This window comes from Leptonychotes weddellii, chromosome 3 (genome assembly GCF_054177405.1).
Source record: "Leptonychotes weddellii isolate Sample4059 chromosome 3, ASM5417740v2, whole genome shotgun sequence".
NCBI classification, from domain to species: Eukaryota; Metazoa; Chordata; class Mammalia; order Carnivora; family Phocidae; genus Leptonychotes; species Leptonychotes weddellii.
In genome coordinates this window covers 31254869-31273955 of record NC_138371.1, presented here as the reverse complement: position 1 = coordinate 31273955, position 19087 = coordinate 31254869, and the positions used below count along the sequence as shown (strand labels likewise).

At 38.7% G+C, this 19087-nt stretch overlaps 1 protein-coding gene and 2 long non-coding RNA genes across 4 annotated transcripts in view; 2 read left to right on the top strand and 1 right to left on the bottom strand.

The window, feature by feature from the left end:
- NDUFB3 (NADH:ubiquinone oxidoreductase subunit B3) overlaps positions 1 to 5493 on the bottom strand; it is a 9423-nt gene extending 3930 nt beyond the window's left edge. Inside the window, exon 1 of the mRNA XM_006745904.3 lies at positions 5337 to 5493. The gene's annotated coding sequence lies outside the window, so the exon portion shown is untranslated. The remainder of the gene's footprint in view (positions 1 to 5336) is intronic.
- LOC145720744 (uncharacterized) overlaps positions 1 to 19087 on the top strand; it is a 253598-nt gene that overhangs the window by 178227 nt on the left and 56284 nt on the right. The window lies entirely within an intron of this gene.
- Positions 5571 to 17962, top strand: LOC145720490 (uncharacterized). Of its 2 annotated transcripts, none has more exons than XR_014143424.1 (3): positions 5571 to 5799; positions 6567 to 6600; positions 16221 to 17680. It is a non-coding gene; the product is annotated as an uncharacterized LOC145720490 (long non-coding RNA). The 2 variants fall into 2 exon arrangements; XR_014143423.1 differs by lacking the exon at positions 5571 to 5799 and adding an exon at positions 17689 to 17962 and having other exon boundaries at positions 5808 to 6600; positions 16221 to 16384.

Below are 19087 nucleotides of genomic sequence, written 5' to 3'. Positions count from 1 at the left end.
AGAGAATGAGAGACAGAGAGCATGAGAGAGAGGAGGGTCAGAGGGAGAAGCAGACCCCCCGCCGAGCAGGGAGCCCGATGCGGGACTCGATCCCGGGACTCCAGGATCATGACCTGAGCCGAAGGCAGTCGCTTAACCAACTGAGCCACCCAGGCGCCCCACATGAACTTTTTATGTAAAGAGTCAGATAGTAAATATCTTAGGCTCTGTGGACCAAGAGGTAAAATCAAGGATATCTTGTAGGTAGTTATATAACAAGAGAAAAAATATTTATTGATAAATTCAAGATATAATAATAACTGAGTACAATTTTTTGTAATACAGGTCTGATGGAAAAAATGAAATTCCCTTTTTTGGGGATAACATTTTGCTTAACTGGGGCTCAAAGTTAGGGTTCCTTAGCAAGTTCATCCCAGATGTTCATCTGTAAAAAAACATTCTTAGCTCATGGGCAGTATAAAAACAGGCAATACGCTGGATTTGGCCACGGGCTGTGGTTTGCTGACTCCTGAACTACACCAACAGAGACCTTAGGACCCCTAAGGCTCCTTAAATAAAATATGCCTGTAATGGTTATAAGACTTCAGTTTTACTAGTGTTATTTTTTTTTTTAAGTTTATTTATAATCTCTACATCCAACATGGGGCTTGAACTCACAACCCAGGGATCAAAAGTCACATGATCTACCGACTGAGCCAGCCAGGCACCCCACTAGTGTTATTTTTATAGATAATGTAAAAATAAACTTCAGTTCAGTCCCGAGTTAAATTGCTATGAATTTAAAATTAAGGAGGTATGAATTAATGCCCCTTTTGTATAAGGTTAGCAGTAGCAATTCTATAATCACTGCTCTCCAGAAATAAAACCAAACCAAATAATTACTACCATTATGTCTGCCTTTATAACTCTGAACAGGCCCAATAATAAGGCAGGGCTCTTACACTGCATTTTAGAAGACAGAGGTAATTATTAGATAGTGTTTACTAAAGATACATTATGTGAAATGTTCATTCCATTAAACATTAGTTCCCAGAATATTGGGGGGGGGAGTTATACATAGTAATTCTGACAAATTAACCAACACTGTATATTTAGACATATTAAGATAATCACAAAACAGTATTTTGATGTTTTTTACATTCAGAAAAAGAATGAAAACCAATACCCACCAAACACAAGTTAAAACAACATTCACAATTTCAAATGAAACATTTGATCTATTATTTCATTATTATTTGGTGGATTCAATAATATAAAGGAAAAAATGGGGCGCCTGGGTGGCTCAGTCATTAAGCATCTGCCTTCGGCTTGGGTCATGATCACAGGCTCCTGGGATCGAGCCCCACATCAGGCTCCCTGCTCAGTGGGAATTCTGCTTCTCCCTCTCCCAGTCCCCTTGCTTGTGTTCCCTCTCTCGCTGTCTCTCTCTCTGTCAAATAAATAAATAAAAATCTTAAAAAAAATTTTAAAAAAGGAAAAAATTACGGTTTCAGATTTCAGGCTGATTTTGAGATTCAATACATTATTATAAAATAAATTTTTTTTTAAAGATTTTATTTATTTGATAGAGACAGCCAGAGAGGGAACACAAGCAGGGGGAGTGGGAGAGGGAGAAGCAGGCTTCCTGTGGAGCAGGGAGCCCGACGCGGGGCTCGATCCCAGGTCCCTGGGATCATGACCTGAGCCGAAGGCAGACGCTTAACGACTGAGCCACCCAGGCGCCCCTATAAAATAAATATTTAAGAAGTGTTTAATTAGAAGGATATCTTGGTTTCTTCAAACCATGTTTTCAAAAAAATTTTTTTTTAATGTTTCATTCCAAAAATCTTTGAAGAGATTGCAAGACAAACCCTTATTTTGGCAAATATCAATTGTAGAATATTAACCCTAATTGAGTATCAACATACTTGGAAAAGAATACAAGACAAATGTCAAAATCTTTTGATGAGGGCGCCTGGGTGGCTCAGTTGGTTAAGCGACTGCCTTCGGCTCAGGTCATGATCCTGGAGTCCTGGGATCGAGTTCCACATCAAGCTCCCTGCTCGGCAGGGAGTCTGCTTCTCCCTCTGACCCTCCTCCCTCTCATGCTCTCTGTCTCTCATTCTCTCTCTCGCAAATAAATAAAAAATTAAAAAAAAAAATCAAAATCTTTTGATGAAACAGTTTGATTTTGAAAATAAAAATGGAGGGGCTCCTGGGTGGCTCAGTTGGTTAAGCTCTTGATTTCAGCTCAAGTCAGGATCTCAGGGTTGTTAGATCAAGCCCTGCGTCGGGCTCTGCGCTGGGCATGGAGCCTGCTTAAGAGTCTCTCTTTGCACCCCTCCAACTTAAAAAAAAAAGAAAAGAAAAATGGAAGCATTACCATATATGAAGGTTATTTCAAAGTTACAATATTACTATGTTCAAAATATTAAGTAATTTGGGAGATAGATCTTTGAAAGAAAACATGAAAGTATCATATTAATTTCTCCTAATTTCCTTTAATAAATTCAATGCATTTTCTCTTCTACCTCATTAAAATATTTCAGAAAGTGTCCCTTTATAGGCATTTACTAAATAGAATATTTCAATGACTTTTCAAAGAGCTGAACAACACAATTTCTAGGGAACTTTTCATTTTCTTTTTAAAATTATTTCTACTTCAGAATAGCCATAAATCAAACAATGATATCATGATCACTTGAAGGAAGTTTGGAATTCTACTTCAGTGTAGACTTTGGTGTATACAGATTTAATCCTGGATGCACTATTAACAGCTATACACTTCTGGGCAAATAATTTAATCTCTCTGAATTTGTTTCCTCATATAACATGAGGATAAAACCTACCTTGCAAGATTGTGAGATTTGTGGAAAACACAATGTGATGTGTTTTCCACTTTCACACCCAGGTGGTGAGAATGTGACTTAGCACAACCATTGTGAAAAACTGGTCTGACCTAGAAATGTCAAACATTTGAATACCTTATGGTCTAGATCTGCACTATTCAATATGGTTTTCACTAGCACTTGAAGTGTGAATAGTGCAACTGGGGAACTAGAATTTTTATTTAATTTTAATTAATTTAAATTTCAAGTCGGAGTCTCAAATCAGTTACTGGAAAATTTTAAAGTGTGTTTGGAACAATTTAGGCATATGGAGCTACTTTTTCAATTGTAAATTTTGCAAAATATAAACACAGATCAAGTGTTTATATTTATGAAAACTTACCATACAAACATATTTAAGTGTAAAATACATCGATTTTGAGACAGTATGAAGAAAATGTAAAATATTTCATTAATGACTTTTAGTACTGATTATATCTTGAAATAATACTTTGAATATACTGGGTTAGACAAAATATATAATTAAATTAACTTTATTTTTACCTTTTTAATATGGCTACTAGAAAATTGTAAATTACATATGAGCCTTGCATTATATTTTCATTGGACAGCACTATTATAAAAAAAACTCTTACATGCATGTAACTATATACATATATATATTTTAACAATAGATGTATTTTATAAGAATCTTTTTAGCCAGATTGTTTATGTGGCTAGCCCCAAACTGTAAACAACCCAAATATCCAACAACAATAATGGATTATTTACGAAAGTCACACTACAGAATACACAATGAAAAACTACATGCAAAAGTATGAACAAATCTCACAAATAATGAACAAGGGGTGAGTTTAAAAAATACATACACTTTGATCCCATTTATATAAACTGAAAAACCAGATAATTCATTTTTTTTAGAAATGCACCATACATGGAAAGATTAAAGCGAAAAAAGTGAATGTTTATCACAAGTCAGGATAATGGCTATCTCTTGGTGGAGGAGACAGAATCACAGAAGCTCATACACAGAGCTTCTAAGGCAGTGTTTTTCAATCTATTCTTAATTCTTGCACCCCAAAGGAGTTTTTTCAGATATTTTTTTCCTTATCACATTCCTACTCCCCTCCCCCAATTAAATTGTAATACCATGGATATACTGTATTTATCTGCTAATGTACCATGGCTCTTTGGAGGGCCTCAAACCACTGTAGTCTTTAAGATTTTTTTCACCTCTCCTCCAAGAACCAAGAACCAATTTTCATCACTTTGAAGGATAATCACCTCTGCTGAGAATGCAAAGTTCTAAGTTATTGGCAATGTTTTCTTTTCTTTTCTTTTTAAAGATTTTATTTATTTGACAGAGACAGACACTGCGAGAGAGGGAACACAAGCAAGGGGATTGTGAGAGGGAGAAGCAGGCTTTCCGCTGAGCAGAGAGCCAGCCCCATGCGGGGCTCGATTCCAGGACCCTGGGATCATGACCTGAGCCAAAGGCAGACGCTTAACGACTGAGCCACCCAGGCGCCCGGCAATGCTTTATTTTCTAACCTGAGGGGTGGTTACGTAGGGTTTGCTTAATTGTAATTCTTTAAATGTATTTATATTTTATACACCCTTCTGCTATTTCACAATAGAAACTAAAATTAGATAAATGACAAATTATGCCAAGGACTCAACATTGGATAATTATTTCAGTTTCAGAACTGTTCAGACAAAAAACAGTAAGTTTATTAGTTCAACAAAGAAAAAACATATAATCATGAAACTTCTAAAAAGCTAGCTACCTGTGTTTGGAGTGAATCTCTACTTTGGTGGAGATCAACTCCACCTCCACTGGGGGCTGGCATACTTTCCCTAACTAGAAAATAAAAGGATAATGCCACTTACAGTACATGTAATTTTATGGCTTATCCACGACTTTCAAGTATATATCCCAACTACACCTCATTTTTAAAATTGTGACTAAGAACATTAAAAAATAAAAGACAAGTGAACTTTTCGTGTCCCCTCCAGTCCCTGCACCTACTTATATGCAATTTAAAAATAGTAATCCCTCTAAAAATGGATGTGATTCTTGTACCCTGCTTTTTTCACTTTAACGTTACCATAAACATTCACACCAGAAAAGCCTTACTTAAAACCATACATGATTGTTGTGAGGCAGACATTGCAATTATTCTTATTTTACAATTCTTCGAGTTAGAGCTGTTCTGCGTTTATTCAATTCAGAGGTAAACCACAAGACACAGGGCGAGGGTTTGCGGGTGGGAAAAAGAGGGAAAAAGCACACGGACTTACAACAGTAATTCTCACCGCATCCTTCTACAAACTACCCCTCACTATCCCAGGACTTCATTGTCCTCTATTGCTAGTTCTTCGATCCCCTTCCCTCGAGATATATACTCTCAAGACCATTCTCCATTTAGTCTCCCCTTTTCTACAATCCCCAGAACAAAGTCTCACTCTAATTCCTAATTAAGAGGCCTCCCACCAACTCTAATTTACCTGACAGCACTCCGACCTCTCACGACACTCAATAGTCAATCCTCCAGCCGGAGCCAAGTGGAAACGGAAGTTGTCTCCTGGAGTGCCTTACGGCAGGAAAGCAGAGGAGCCATTTAACGTTCCGCACTAGGTCACAGATTCCTGGGCCGAGTGGAGAGGACATGAAGGGTGCTGGGTGCTGGAAGTCGACATTTTTCCGCGCATCTGTGCATAGGTGGTCTGACTGAGGTAAGAATAATTGTAGAGGACAGAATAGCAGGGAAGAGGCGATATTTTCCTTGCTTGGAGACCGGAATCCTTAGACACTGCACAGAGGGGAGGGCCGCGAACATGCTCCAGCCAATAAGTGAGGCAGTTGTTAGAGCGTGTAAGCACCCAATAGGAAGGCTGGTTGTTGCGCTGCAGTTGGCAGGCTGCTGCGGGAGGCGGTGGCGGTAAGAAGCCGGAGGCAGCCGGGTGACAGGTAGGCGGCGGCGCTGTCTTTGGGGGACGCAGAGTGCTAGATCAGGAGGGATTTTCTTCTTTTCGGGCTGCGGGAACTATAGAGGGCATGTGACGAGGGTGGTCTGGGAAGGCGGTAGCTGGAGTGTTGGTGGTTCCGGAACCTCGCGTAGACCTGGTAGCAGCTTGGGAGGGTCGTGAGGAGAAGGCAGCTGAGGCGGGTGGAGGCTGAACCTTGCGAGGCGATGTGGGGGCCTAGGGTGTGGGGTGCTGCGGTGGCAGTGGCAGAGAGAGGAGAGAGGCGGGAGCAAGACGATATCGTGAGGGCTGGAGGAATTCTTGCACGAAGCTCCAAGAGAAAAAAGGACGCGGCATTGCAGGCACCGGAGAGAAATCCTAGGAATTGCTTCTTATGGCCATTTCTCGGGGTGGGAAGGGTGTGTGGAGAAGAAACATATTTACTGGCGGTCAGATCCTTCAAACTCTTTATAGCTATACATTATGTAATCCTTGGCTATTATTTACCCAAACAACTAGATTGTCGCCCTTGGAAGAGGAGGTCTTGCAACCTATTGATGTGTCAGAATAGTTTTTTTCGTTGCTTTGAGTGCTTTCTACCTCGGCGTTATCGAAGAAGCATGAAGGATAGTGAGGAAAAGCTTATCCCAAATACGGACTTGGGTTGAGAGATACGTTAGTTTGAGACGAGCAGCCAGGTTCATGTTTTGCAGTTCATGAATTTGTTTTGAGGGTCAAGACTGATGATAAATAATTTTTTTTTATCTTCAGGAAAGTGGAGAGCTTCAAAAATCTATAGTAGAAGGTAAGTGCGAGTTGGAAAATGACTAGAAAATTAGTTGCTAGATTCCCCCACACATACATATTGTGGATATTAGGGACTGTGAAAATAAGGTGGCGGTTTGAAGGGGGATAGGGTGGGGGAGAAGTCATCTTTTAAGTAATTTGCTTTTTACGTCTGATAAACTAGTTATGAATTATTTCTTAGGTTTAGAAAGTATGCTCTTTGAACCTCTCCAACTGAGGTAAAGTGTATTTACAGACACAATGAACTGTAAATTATTATCTTTTTCTGAGTTTTTATAATTGTTTGCACAATGGAATGTAGAATAAAATAGGAATTTCATTCAGTATGTGTTACAGAAGGACGAACTACATTAAAAATTAGATTTTATAGCACACTGGAAAACTTTAAAAGAAGCATTATAAATTGCTAAAATGTAAGCTGATTGAAATGTAGCCTTTAGCTGAGAAGGATTAATGTAGTATGAGCAACTGTATAATTTTCCTTTTTGTATTAATGATACTTTAATATTAGTATATCCCAGAACCTAAATTAAAAGATTCGTTTTTTCTGTAAATATCATTTGGCAAAGAGAGGTGGATCATTAAAGTTTGTTCTGAAATGTTGAGAGTACTGAGATATTTATTAAGATTTCAGTTAAAAATTTTGATACCTGGGTGTTTCACTCTGTCTTTTTACCTTTTTGCAAGAGTAATACTATCTCAGTCGCAAAGAGTACTTTCTATTTTAGATGGAATTCTGTAGTGTGAGTACCTGTAAATAAATCTCTGTTTTTGTGCAGGGTGGTTTGAGTGTGTGCCTGTGTGTTTGTGTGTTTCTGTGTGTATCTTCTTCTTATGTAACCAGCCTACTAGAGCTGTCTTAGAGAACTAAGGGCTGAGTTTGAATGGCCAGTAGGTGTCATTGTAGAATGCAACAAAGTTGAACATTGAGTAGGAAATTACCAAGTGATTTAAGAAACACTAGTCAGAATTAGAATATAATAATAATTGGCTTATGGGCGCCTGGGTGGCTCAGTTGGTTAAGCGACTGCCTTCGGCTCAGGTCATGATCCTGGAGTCCCTGGATCGAGTCCTGCATCGGGCTCCCTGCTTGGCAGGGAGTCTGCTTCTCCCTCTCCCGCTCCCCCCTCTTGTGCTCTCTCTCTCTCTCAAATAAATAAATAAAAAAAAATCTTTAAAAATAAAAAAAAATAATAATAATAATTGGCTTATTATTTATACATCATTAGAAGACTACTTTTCTGACATATTTCAGTATCGGAGCTGTTTATAAGGAATTTGAAACACTTGCTGTAAAGATGTATAATTTTTGCTGTAAAATGGGCCTTCAAAGCTTTTTAAATCCAACTCTTAAGCCATCTTGACATGCAATATGGATTTAGGTTTGTTTGTTTGTTTTTAATACACAGTTCTGGCATTTAATAGTTTATTAAATTCCATGAAGATTTTCAGCTTTGCTGAGCTTTAAATAGAAAAACCAATGCTACATAATAAAAAACTAAAATGATAAAATATGGACAGAAGGTCTCTAGACAAGTTACAAGCTGCACCAAAAAAAAAGTACTTTGCTGTTATTTTAATGCAAGAACAGAGGAATTTTTGTCTTTCATTCTCTGTGGTTTCTTAGTTTTTTTGATGTCCAAAATAGCTTCTTTTTACATTTTTATCTGGCTAGTAGACTATGTGCCTTTCTCAGGATGGTGAACTGAATATTTGTCATTGTCTAAAATATAACATCATGAATTCTGGAGGGAGCTGACACAGAAACTCTGAAGGTGGCTTACAACTGGTGTGAATATAGCCCTTACCTGCAGAGCCTTCTACTAAGCTCTTGTCTCTTTGTAGCTCTGGTCCTTTGCCTGCCTATTTAAAAAATAGAGTTGGACCTAATTCAGAAATTCTCCTGAAGGTGGAGAGTTACATATGTATCAGAATAATCTAGGAGTTTAGAAAAAAAGGCACACATACCTATCAATTATATCACCTCCACTTCCCTTCAGAATCTTAGTGGTAGGGGGAATGTGAAGGGAGGTAGATATATTTTGAAGGAAAAAAGATCTAGTAACATGGTTTATCACTGGCTTCCACTTTAGAATTATTGATCTAATTCATGGCTCTCATACTTGTGGTATGAAATAGCAACAGTAGTTTTCAATTGAAAGAAAGGGCTGCTAAATCTACCAATATTTTTATAGTCCAATAAAATTTCACCATTTAATGTCATAGCAGGTCTAGATTTTCTAACCAGCAGCTAAAGTTGCCAGAAGTAAAAATGGTCCTGAGTAAGTTTTGGTTTGGATTAGTTTTTACTTGGCTTTCCATAAACCAAACTAATTTCTTCCACAATTCAGACCTGTGCTAATTTGCACAGATGTTTAGTCATATCTTGTTTCCTTAATGTCTCTGAAAGCCATCTGGTTTTAGAATTAAATAGAACTGGAAAATAAAAATTGGATGTTTTCTTGATTAAAGTTCTTTTGGGATATTGCTATGATATAATGAAGATATACATTTATCTTCTGTGTAAACATTCACTCATATATATGTTAATATATGTTAAAACTTGAAACTGGGGGTGCCTGGGTGGCTCAGTCGTTAAGCATCTACCTTCAGCTCAGGTCATGATCCCAGGGTTCTGGGGTCCAGCCCCACATTGGGCTCCCTGCTCCACGGGAAGCCTGTTTCTCTCTCTCTCACTCCCCCTGCTTGTGTTCCCTCTCTCGCTGTGTCTGTCTCTGTCAAATAAATAAAATCTTTAAAACAAAAAACAAAAAACAAAACAAAAAAACCTTGAAACTGCGTATGTGTTGACTTTGGGCCCTGTTTAGAAATTCATGGTCCATCTTTAACGAAGTCTAGACTTTTCTGTTTGGATCTCTGCCATGGAGACAAGTATAAGAAAAAGCAGATGAGTAGACTAATTTTGGAGAAAGATGTAAAAACACAATAATGTATTAAGAGGCATGACTTTGATCATTCATAGAATTATAGTTCTTTCTAGGTTTGAAATGTAACTGCTAAAAAAAAAAGTAATAAAATATGGTAAGTGACACCAGTTTATTGAATGGCAAAGCATGGGTTACAAAATAGTTTTGTTCTTTTTTTTTTTTTATTTTAATTTTAGCTTTTGTCAGGTTTTTTTTTTTTTTTTTTTAAGATTTATTCGAAGGCAGACGCTTAACGACTGAGCCACCCAGGTGCCCCAATAGTTATTTTGTTCTATGTAAAACACTGAACTCCCAAAAATGTTAGAATTCAATTTATCTATTACTTTTGTTATTATGGCCCCTTAACTCTTTTTAAAATTGCATATAATTGACATAATCCTTGACTCTTGATAGTGCTTGGTTCTTAATTAATACAGATTTTTGTTAGCTACTAAGATTTGTCAGTTGACTTCCTTAGATTCCTTTCCCCATATATTTTTTTGGAAAAAATGTGTGGAGGGAGTTGGATGCTGAGTAGGGAATGAAACTAATAATTTTTTATATATTCTTTTGTATGGAGGATTAAAAGCAATTTTTTTAAATCAGACTTTATTTTTTAGAGCAGTTTTAGGTTCACAGCAAAATTGAGCGGGAGGTACAAAGACATACCGCATACCCGCCTCACACACGTGTGTAGCCTCCTCCATTATCAATATCCCCCAGAGTGGTAAATTTGTTACAATTGATGAACCTACATTGATACATCATTATCACCTAAAGTCCATAGCTTACATTAGGGTTCAGTCTTGTCTTTGTACATTGGACAAATGCAAAATGACATGTATCCACCATTATGGTATTAAACAGAGTAGTAGTGAGGCTTTTTAACTAGCATGTATTCTTTTTGTAGTTCTTTCTTTCTAATTGAAAAAAGGAGTGGGGAGTATACTCCTGTCCTTTCTACTTGATGATTGTAAAATCTAAAGTTAATATGGACTTGCAGTCTATCACAGTACTTACTGTTTATTGTTTGTGGAAAAAAAACTAGAAGGTACAAATGTTTCTGTTCAGAGTTCTGTGGTCAGATCTCTTCTTATTCTTTACCTTGTCCCTCTGATTTCATTTGCTCAGTTAGCATCTAAATATGATTCTTAAGTCTGTCTTTAATCCAGAGCTTTTTCTTGATCTCTGGTTCCTATTCTGTAAATCTAATTGCCTGCTAGATGAGGATGACCTGCAGGTCCCTCAAATACAATATGTATAAAAGTGAATTCATATTTTACCTTCTATCATTTAACGTGCTGAAGCTAGAACCTGGTATTACCTTTGACACTTCATTCATATATCCCTCATGTCAACAACGCTAGGTTCTGTTGACTCTACCTTCTTGCTACTTTTTAAATTCCATTTACTTCTCTCAATTTCTACACCTTTAGAAGTATGAAGAGTTAAGACTTAGAGGTGTACCATCTGGATTAGAATTCCAGCTCCACATTTATAGCCTCAATTTCTTTGTCATTAAAAAGAGTTGTACAACTGCACAATTGCATTCTTGGGCATTTATTCCAAAGAAATTGAAACATATTCACATAAAAATCTGTACATGAATGCTCATAGCAACTTAATTCCTAATAGCCCCAAACTGGAAATAACCCAGATGTTCTTCAACAAGTGAATGGTTAAACAAACTGGCACATTTATACAATGGACCAGTATGCAGCAATAAAAAAGAATGAACTGTTGATACATCTAACATCGTGGAAGAGTCTTAAGTGAAAAAAAAGCCACTCTCCAAAGGTTACATATTGTATGATTCCATTTATATAATGTTCTTAAAATAACAAAATTATAGAGATGAAGAGCAGATTAATCGTTGCCAGGGGTTAAGGATCAGGGAGAGGGGAGCCTCTTGATGGAACAGTCTGTATCTTGATTGTGGCAGTAGTTACACAAATACACATATGTTATAAAATTGTATAGAACTACACAAACACACACACGCAGACAAGTGAGTGGTTATATAACTGCTGAAAACTGAATAACCTCTGTAGATTGTGCCAGTGTGAATTTCTTGGTCTTGATATTTTACCATAGTTATTCAAGATGTTACCATTGGAGGAAACTGGACCAAGGGTACCTGAGACCTCCTGGCACATATTTTGGGAACTTCCTGTGAGTCTATTTATTTAAAAAAAAAAAAAAAATTTAAAGGGTAATTAGATTAAATGAGCAAATATAAGTAAGGTTCTTATTACAGTATTTAATGCATCATAAATGCATTAAATACTGTATATAGTAAATATAGTAGTCGTGGCGGCAGCAGCAGTGATAGTTTAGGCCTCTAGCCTCTTTCTAGGCTTTTCACTAGGACCATTCCAGCAGTCTTTTTTTTTTTCTTTAAGATTTTATTTATTTATTTGACAGAGAGCGCACAAGCAGGGGGACTGGCAGGCAGAGGCAGAGGGAGATGCACATTCCCCGCAGAGCAGGAGAAGCCCAATGTGGGACTCGATCCCAGGACCCTGGAACCACGACCCGAGCCGAAGGCAGTTCCTTAACCAACTGAGCCACCCAGGCACCCCATTCCAATAGTCTTATGGGTCATCCTGGAGTCAGTCTTTTCTCCCTCCAGTCCATTCTGTAGTGCAATCAGAGTGTTCTTTCAGAAGTACCTATTACATATTACTTATTTTATGCAAAATACTTTAATGGCTCCCTGTTGTACTTTCATACATTAATTTCAGGTTTTTTTTAATAATAGTGGAATGAAGCATTGGAGTCAGCATAACCTCCAGGATACTACAATAGGTGAATTAAAGATAAAAACAGAAAAATTTTGAGTGATTTTTCTCATCTTAAGGAACTATTAAGTATCAAGTTGTTGGGGTTTTTTGTTTATTTTAGTTTTGGGGGGCTTTTTTGGTATTGGTGCCTAACACACTACATCAAAACTTAATGACTTAGGGCAAAGAGATTTATTATTTTTCATCATCTGTAGGTTGACTAAGCAGTCCCTCTGTTGGTTTCACTTAGCTCTCTCATGTAGTCGAATCTGCCTGGAGAATTGACTGAGTTGGAAGGTACAGCGTGTCCTCACATGTTTGCACTTGGTGCTAGCTGTCCGTTAAAGTGCTTCAGTCTTCTCAGTGTAGCTTGTCTTTCTCTAGTAAGCTAGTCTGGCAACCTTACATGGCATTTTCATGGTAGCATTCTAAAAAGGTGAAGGTAGAAGCTACAGGGCTCCATGCTGTCTTTAGGGCTTAGGCTTTGGAACTTACATAATGTCCTTTCCATCACATTTCTGTCGGTCAGAGCAACTTGCAAAGCTAGCCTAAATTCAGGGGAATGGAGAAATAGAAAAAGACCTCTGTCTCTGTCAGTTTGGGCTGCTATAACAAAGTATGATAAACTAGGTGGCTTAAACAACAATTTATTTCTAACAGTTATGGAGGCTGGGAAGTTCAAGATCAATGTGCCAGCAAATTGTTTTTCTACTGAGAGCCCACTTCCTGGTTCAGAGAATGCTGTCTCCCATTGTGTTATGAGATGGCAAACGGGCTAGGAGAGCTCTCTGGGGTCTCTTTTATAAGTACTCATCCCATTTATGAAAGCTCTACCTACTCAAGACCTAATCACCTCCCAAAGTCCCCACCTCCTAATACCAATATATTGGGGGTTAGTATTTCAGTATATGAATTGTGGTGAGACACAAACATTCAGATTATTTTCCATTTTCTTAATGTAAGGATGAAAAGCAGTCCAAAAAAATGACACTTTCACTAAGATTTGAAATATTTGTTGAGACTTAACCAAGTACAAATAAAAACATAAGTACAAAAGATGTTAAATGGCAAGCTAGGTAAGGCAGGTTCAAAATCTTTATGAAGTAGAGTAATCTGTGTAATATGTGGGAAATCAACCTTATTTGATTGTTATGCATACAACAATATTACTGAAAACTTGAAGGAGGTTATTCTGTAGAAAGGTTACTGATTTTTTTATTTGGACAGCTTTTAAACAGCTGATTTAACACGTTTCATCAAAATGTTTATTTTTCCTAACCTCTTATTTTCATATAATTTGGTCTTGCCAGTCACAGTTTTATAAGCTACATTAGTTTTCTAGAACATAACTCCTAAATGTTGGCAAGAAATTACAGTACTGCATTATGAAATCTTGTCACTGTACCAAACTACTATAAACACCCCTCCAACTGAGCTATAATGGTGCTGTACCTTCACAGAGTATGGGCTCTTTGTTTAGTCTTGCTTCCTACTCTATCCCGTTTCAGTGGAAATGTCTTACATTTTATCATCGTTAAGTTGAAGCATAGCTGAGATGGCTCTTGGCATCTTAGACTACAGATTTGTTGCTGGAGTCTCTTTTTCACTTTATCAGTGAGGAATTGTGTTTGACTGCTAGATACAGAGATAAGAAATAACCATCGCATAAACAAGATAGTAGTTCATTTCTTTGTCTTGTGAAAAAAAAAAAATCAGAAATTGGCAGTCTGGACTGATATGGCAACTCCAGAGTTGTCAAGGATCCAGGCTCCTCCTGTCTTTTTCCTATGCCATTTTTAGCATGTGGCTTCTATTCTCAAGGTCACAGAATGGTTGCTGGATATCCAGTCATCACATCCAAGTTCTAGGCAAAGGGAAGGAAGAAGAAAGGCAGAGAACTAAAGGGGCACACCTCTTATCTTTTAAGAAACCTTTCTAGAGTTACTCACACAGTATTTCCTCTGATCTCATTTACCAGAACTTAGTAATTTGGCCGTATTTGGCTATAAGTGAGGTTCAGAAATAGTTGAGCATATAGACTATATCAGTGGGGGTGGAGGTAGGCATCTGTATTCGGTGGGAACTAATAGTCTTTGCCATACTTGCTTCTCTCTCTGCTGAGTCTGCTGCTGACTGCCCAGTTGTTTTTAAGGCGTTCATCCAATAGAATTGAATTCAGTACTGTGTGCTAGGCCTTGTTAGGAACTAGAAATGCAAACACAACTGAGGAATATTCCCTGCCCTAGAGAAGCTATGGTTTAATAATAGGACTAATAAGCCTCTACACAGTTTTCTGGGAATGGAAAGTATTAAGTACTGTGTGCTGTTAGGACTAGTTACCACTGTGATTCTACCTACCTCATCAATTTACAAGCAGCTTAAGATGGAGAGGGAGAGGTGATTGCTTTGAAAGAGCAATATTAATGAAAAGAAATCAGTTGTTCTCTGTTTCCTAAGGAGAGGGATTGAAGGCTGTTTCCCTTCTCTAAAGGCTAGAGAAAGAGGTCCTAAAAGAATCACTTGTGATGTTTTTTGTATGCTTAAGAAGAGAGACTGTCGTTGGAAACTTTTTTTCTCCCAGCATGGGGCAAAAGCTCTTTAACCAGAGATATGTGGCATGAAGTAGTGATGAATATAAATGATGTTTTGATGTCTGCAACAACTCTAATTTGAGTGAAACCACCTGTGATATCTGTTGGTGACCCAAGACATAGAAAATACTGTGGATTTTTTGTTGTTGTTGTTTTGCTTACATTTATAATCAAATGAAATGATAAATTTTAGAGATTAAAAATAAAAGAATGATATGGGGTGCTTGGGTGGCTCAGTGGGTTAAGCATCCAACTCTTGGTTTTGGCTCAGGTCATGATCTCTTGGGTGGTGAGATGGAGCCCTACGTCAGGCTCTGTGCTCAGTGGGGAGTCTCCTTGAAGATTCTCTCCCTCTGCCCCTCCCTCCACTTGTGCATGCTCTCTCTCTAAAATAATTAAATAAGTCTTTAGAAAATTAAATGAAAATAAAAAGAATGATATAATTTTCTTCCCATCAAAGTTTATGAGTTTTATTCACAGATTCCGGGGGGTCTTTGGACTCTAGGTTGAGAATTTGTGAATGAGGGGGAAAGAAAGGGCTTTGAATGGATAACCGGCTTGTATGCTAAGAAAGGCTTTAAAGAGGAAGTGACTATTCATCTGAGTCTTGCGAGAGTAAGGCGGTTAGGTTAGAGGGTATTTGAAAGGCATTCTAGAGAGGAGGAGAGTAGCTTAAGAAAATGCATGGAGGTGTGAGATAGCTTGGCATGTCATGGAATTATACGTTAACATTGATGAGGGACATCTGTGTTGAGCCAAGGTGTAATTTCTGTTCCTACTGACTGGGCCATTTTGTTCATGAGCATATTAAGCAAGTACAGTGACAGACCCTGTGTAGCCAGTCCTTAGATATTTACCTCTGGTCATCTTTCTTTTCAGGCATGGTGAACATGTAAATCTCCTGTGTTTCAGGGCCACCTCTGTATCAGCGTAATGCCAGCATCTCATATGGAACCATATGTAAACCAGGCCGGAATTTTTCTTTGATCATATGGAACTCTGCAAGTTCATAGATTAAGGGAATGTTGACATTTAGAAGTGTGTGCCATGGGTGTTTGAGCCATTTGTTTTTAAGGCTTATTTGTGCTTCCAGGGCCTGTCCTAACCTTATATATAACCTTTTATAGTCAGGGTCAGCAACTTACGTAGTGGTAATAACCGATTTTCAAATAATGGCTTAAAATTAAAAAAAAAAAAAAAAAGATTTGTTTTTTCTCATGTAAAATGTTGAAAGTCTGGGTGACTGCAGGGCAGCTGTTTTCCATATGGTGGGTCAGCAGTACATGTTTATATTTTTCCCTGCTTCTATTTTCATAGTGGCAAGGGAAGAACAGGCTGGAGAGTGCATACTGGCATTTAAATGCTTCCACAGGAATCATTTCCGCTCGTTGGTCAAAGCAAGTCAAGAGGTCACATCTGACTTAAAGAAGGTAGAGAACTATCATCTCATGTGCCTTAAGGATAGGAAGAACTAATGTCTGGTATAGTATCACTTCCACTTAATGATGTAATGCTGCTAGCACATTCAACTTTATTGCTTGGTGGGTTAGAACACCCAGTTCTTTAAGGTAGATCAGGTCACATGGTCACTTTGGTGCCCCATGGTCATTCTCTATCAGAACCCAAAAGCCAAGCAAGGAGCTCTTTCTCAAAAGTAGCATAATCCTCTACAGAAGAGGGCATAGCTTTATTCTAAAGCAGTGATTCTCAGGGCGCCTGGGTGGCTCAGTTGGTTAAGCGTCCAACTCTTAATTTTTGGCTCAGGTCATGATCTCAGGGTCGTGGGATTGAGCCCCTGTCAGGCTCTGCACTCAGCATGGAGTCGGCTTGGAATTCTCCTTCACCTGCTCGTGCGCTCTCTCTCTCTCTATATATATATAAATAAATAAATAAATTTTTTTTTAAAGATTTTATTTATTTGACAGAGCACAAGCAGAAGGAGAGAGAGGGAGAAGCAGGCTCCCTGCTGAACAAGGAGCCCGATGTGGGACTCGATCCCAGGACCCTGGGATCATGACCCTGGCCGAAGGCAGCCGTTTAACCAACTGAGCCACCCAGGCGTCCCAATAAATAAAATATTTAAAGCAGTGATTCTCAACTAGGGACAATACTGCTTCCCAAGAAATATTTGGCAATGTTTGTATACATTTTGTCACAACTTGGGAGGAGTGCTACTCGTATCTACTGGGGGAAAGGCCAGAGATGCTGCTAAATATCCTACCATGTACAGGACAGCCCCTTGCAGCGTTAGGAGTGACCAACCTCCTAATTGTGCCAAGATTGAAAACCCCTTTTCTGTGTGGGGCTTTATGCCTAGGTGGTTTGTGTTGTGATTCTCTTATCAGGGCCTATTGGTAGCTTTATATATCTGCCACAAACATTTCAAACAGCACTGAGTTTGCTGGATCCTAAGACCCAAATAACAGTATCTTGCCCTGCCACATTGGCCTGCTACACTGCCTTGTCATGTCCTGGGCCCCATTTAAAACTGGCAGCTTTGGGGTGCCTGAGTGGCTCAGTCGTTAAGCATCTGCCTTCGGCTCAGATCATGATCCCAGGGTCCTGGGATCGAGCCCCGAGTTGGGCTCCCTGCTCAGCAGGAAGCCTGCTTCTTCCTCTCCCACTCCCCCTGCTTGTGTTCCCTCTCTCGCTGTCTCTTTCTCTGTCAGAGAAATAAATAAAATCTTAAAAAAACAAAAACAAAAACAAAAACTGGCAGCTTTATTGGCTATTCCAGAAATGGGACAGAGCAGCACTTTAAAATAATGGTTTATTTTGTTTCCAGAATTTAAAGAGGTCCACCAAGGACCATGTTTCTTTCTAAGTGGTGATGATGGGCTGAGCCATGGCAGCATGTCCTTTTGAAGAGAATGTCTTGGTATTTCTGGACACTAGATCCCTAGGGACTTCATCAAGGTCTCAGGTTCCTAAATTACTGTGTGATTCTCCACTCTCTGGCATGCCTGTATCTTTCCAAGGTATCTTACTAACCCAGGTAAAATAAGCATGATGTTTTCAGTGTAATGAACAAGTATAATATCCTGTGGGTTCATGAGATGTTCAGAGTTCCTGTAGTCTAGGTTGATGAGACATGGCTTCACCACTTACTAGCCATGTGACCTTGTGCAAGTGATTTAAACTATCAGTGACTTCTTCATCTAGAAGATGGGGATAAGGACAGTACCAGCCATATGGGGTTTTTATAAACAGTAGATGAATTTTTAAAAATGCTTAGAGGGGGGCACCTGGGTGGCTCAGTTGGTTAGGCATCTGCCTTCAGCTCGGGTCGTGATCCCGGGGTCCTGGGATCGAGCCCTGCATCAGGCTCCCAGCTCAGCTGGGAGCCTGCTTCTCCCTCTCCCTCTGCCTGCCTGCCTGCCTACTTGTGATCTCTCTCTCTCTGTCAAATAAATAAAATCTTTTAAAAAATAAAAAAATAAATAAAAATGCTTAGAGGATGCCTGGCTGGCTCAGTCAGTAGGGCATGTGACTCTTGATCTCAGGATTGTGAGTTTGAGCCCCACATTACGTACAGAGATTACTTAAAAATAAAATCTCCTCCCCCAAATAAAATCTTAAAAAAATAAATATGCTTAGAATAGTGCCCCACATATAATAAATGCCATATAAATATTAACTAATAAAATAATACTAGTAATAATACAGAATCTTTATGGAGAAAATATAAGTGGGTATTTTTTTTAAAGATTTTATTTATTTATTTATTTGAGAGAGGAAGCGAGACAGCCTGAGAGCGGGGGGGGGGGGGAGGGGTAGAGGGAGATGGAGAAGCAGACTTCCTGCTGAGCAGGGAGCCCGACATAGGACTCAATCCCAGGACCCAGGGATCATGACCTGAGCTGAAGGCAGATGCTAAAGTGACTGAGCCACCCAGGTGCCCTGAGGTGGATATGTTTTTAAACTTAGCATAGGGAAGGAATTCATTAAAAAATAAAAAGCATAATGCTATAAAGAAAAAAAGATTGACAGATGTGACTAGCTGTTTTCTTAATTTGTAAATCTAAATTTTTCTTTAAAGATTTTATTTGTTTTTTGACAGAGAGAGACAGTGAGAGAGGAAACACAAGCAGGGGGAGTAGGAGAGGGAGAAGCAGGCCTCCTGCCGAGCAGGGAGCCTGATGCGGGGCTCGATCCCAGGACCCCGGGACTATGACCTGAGCCGA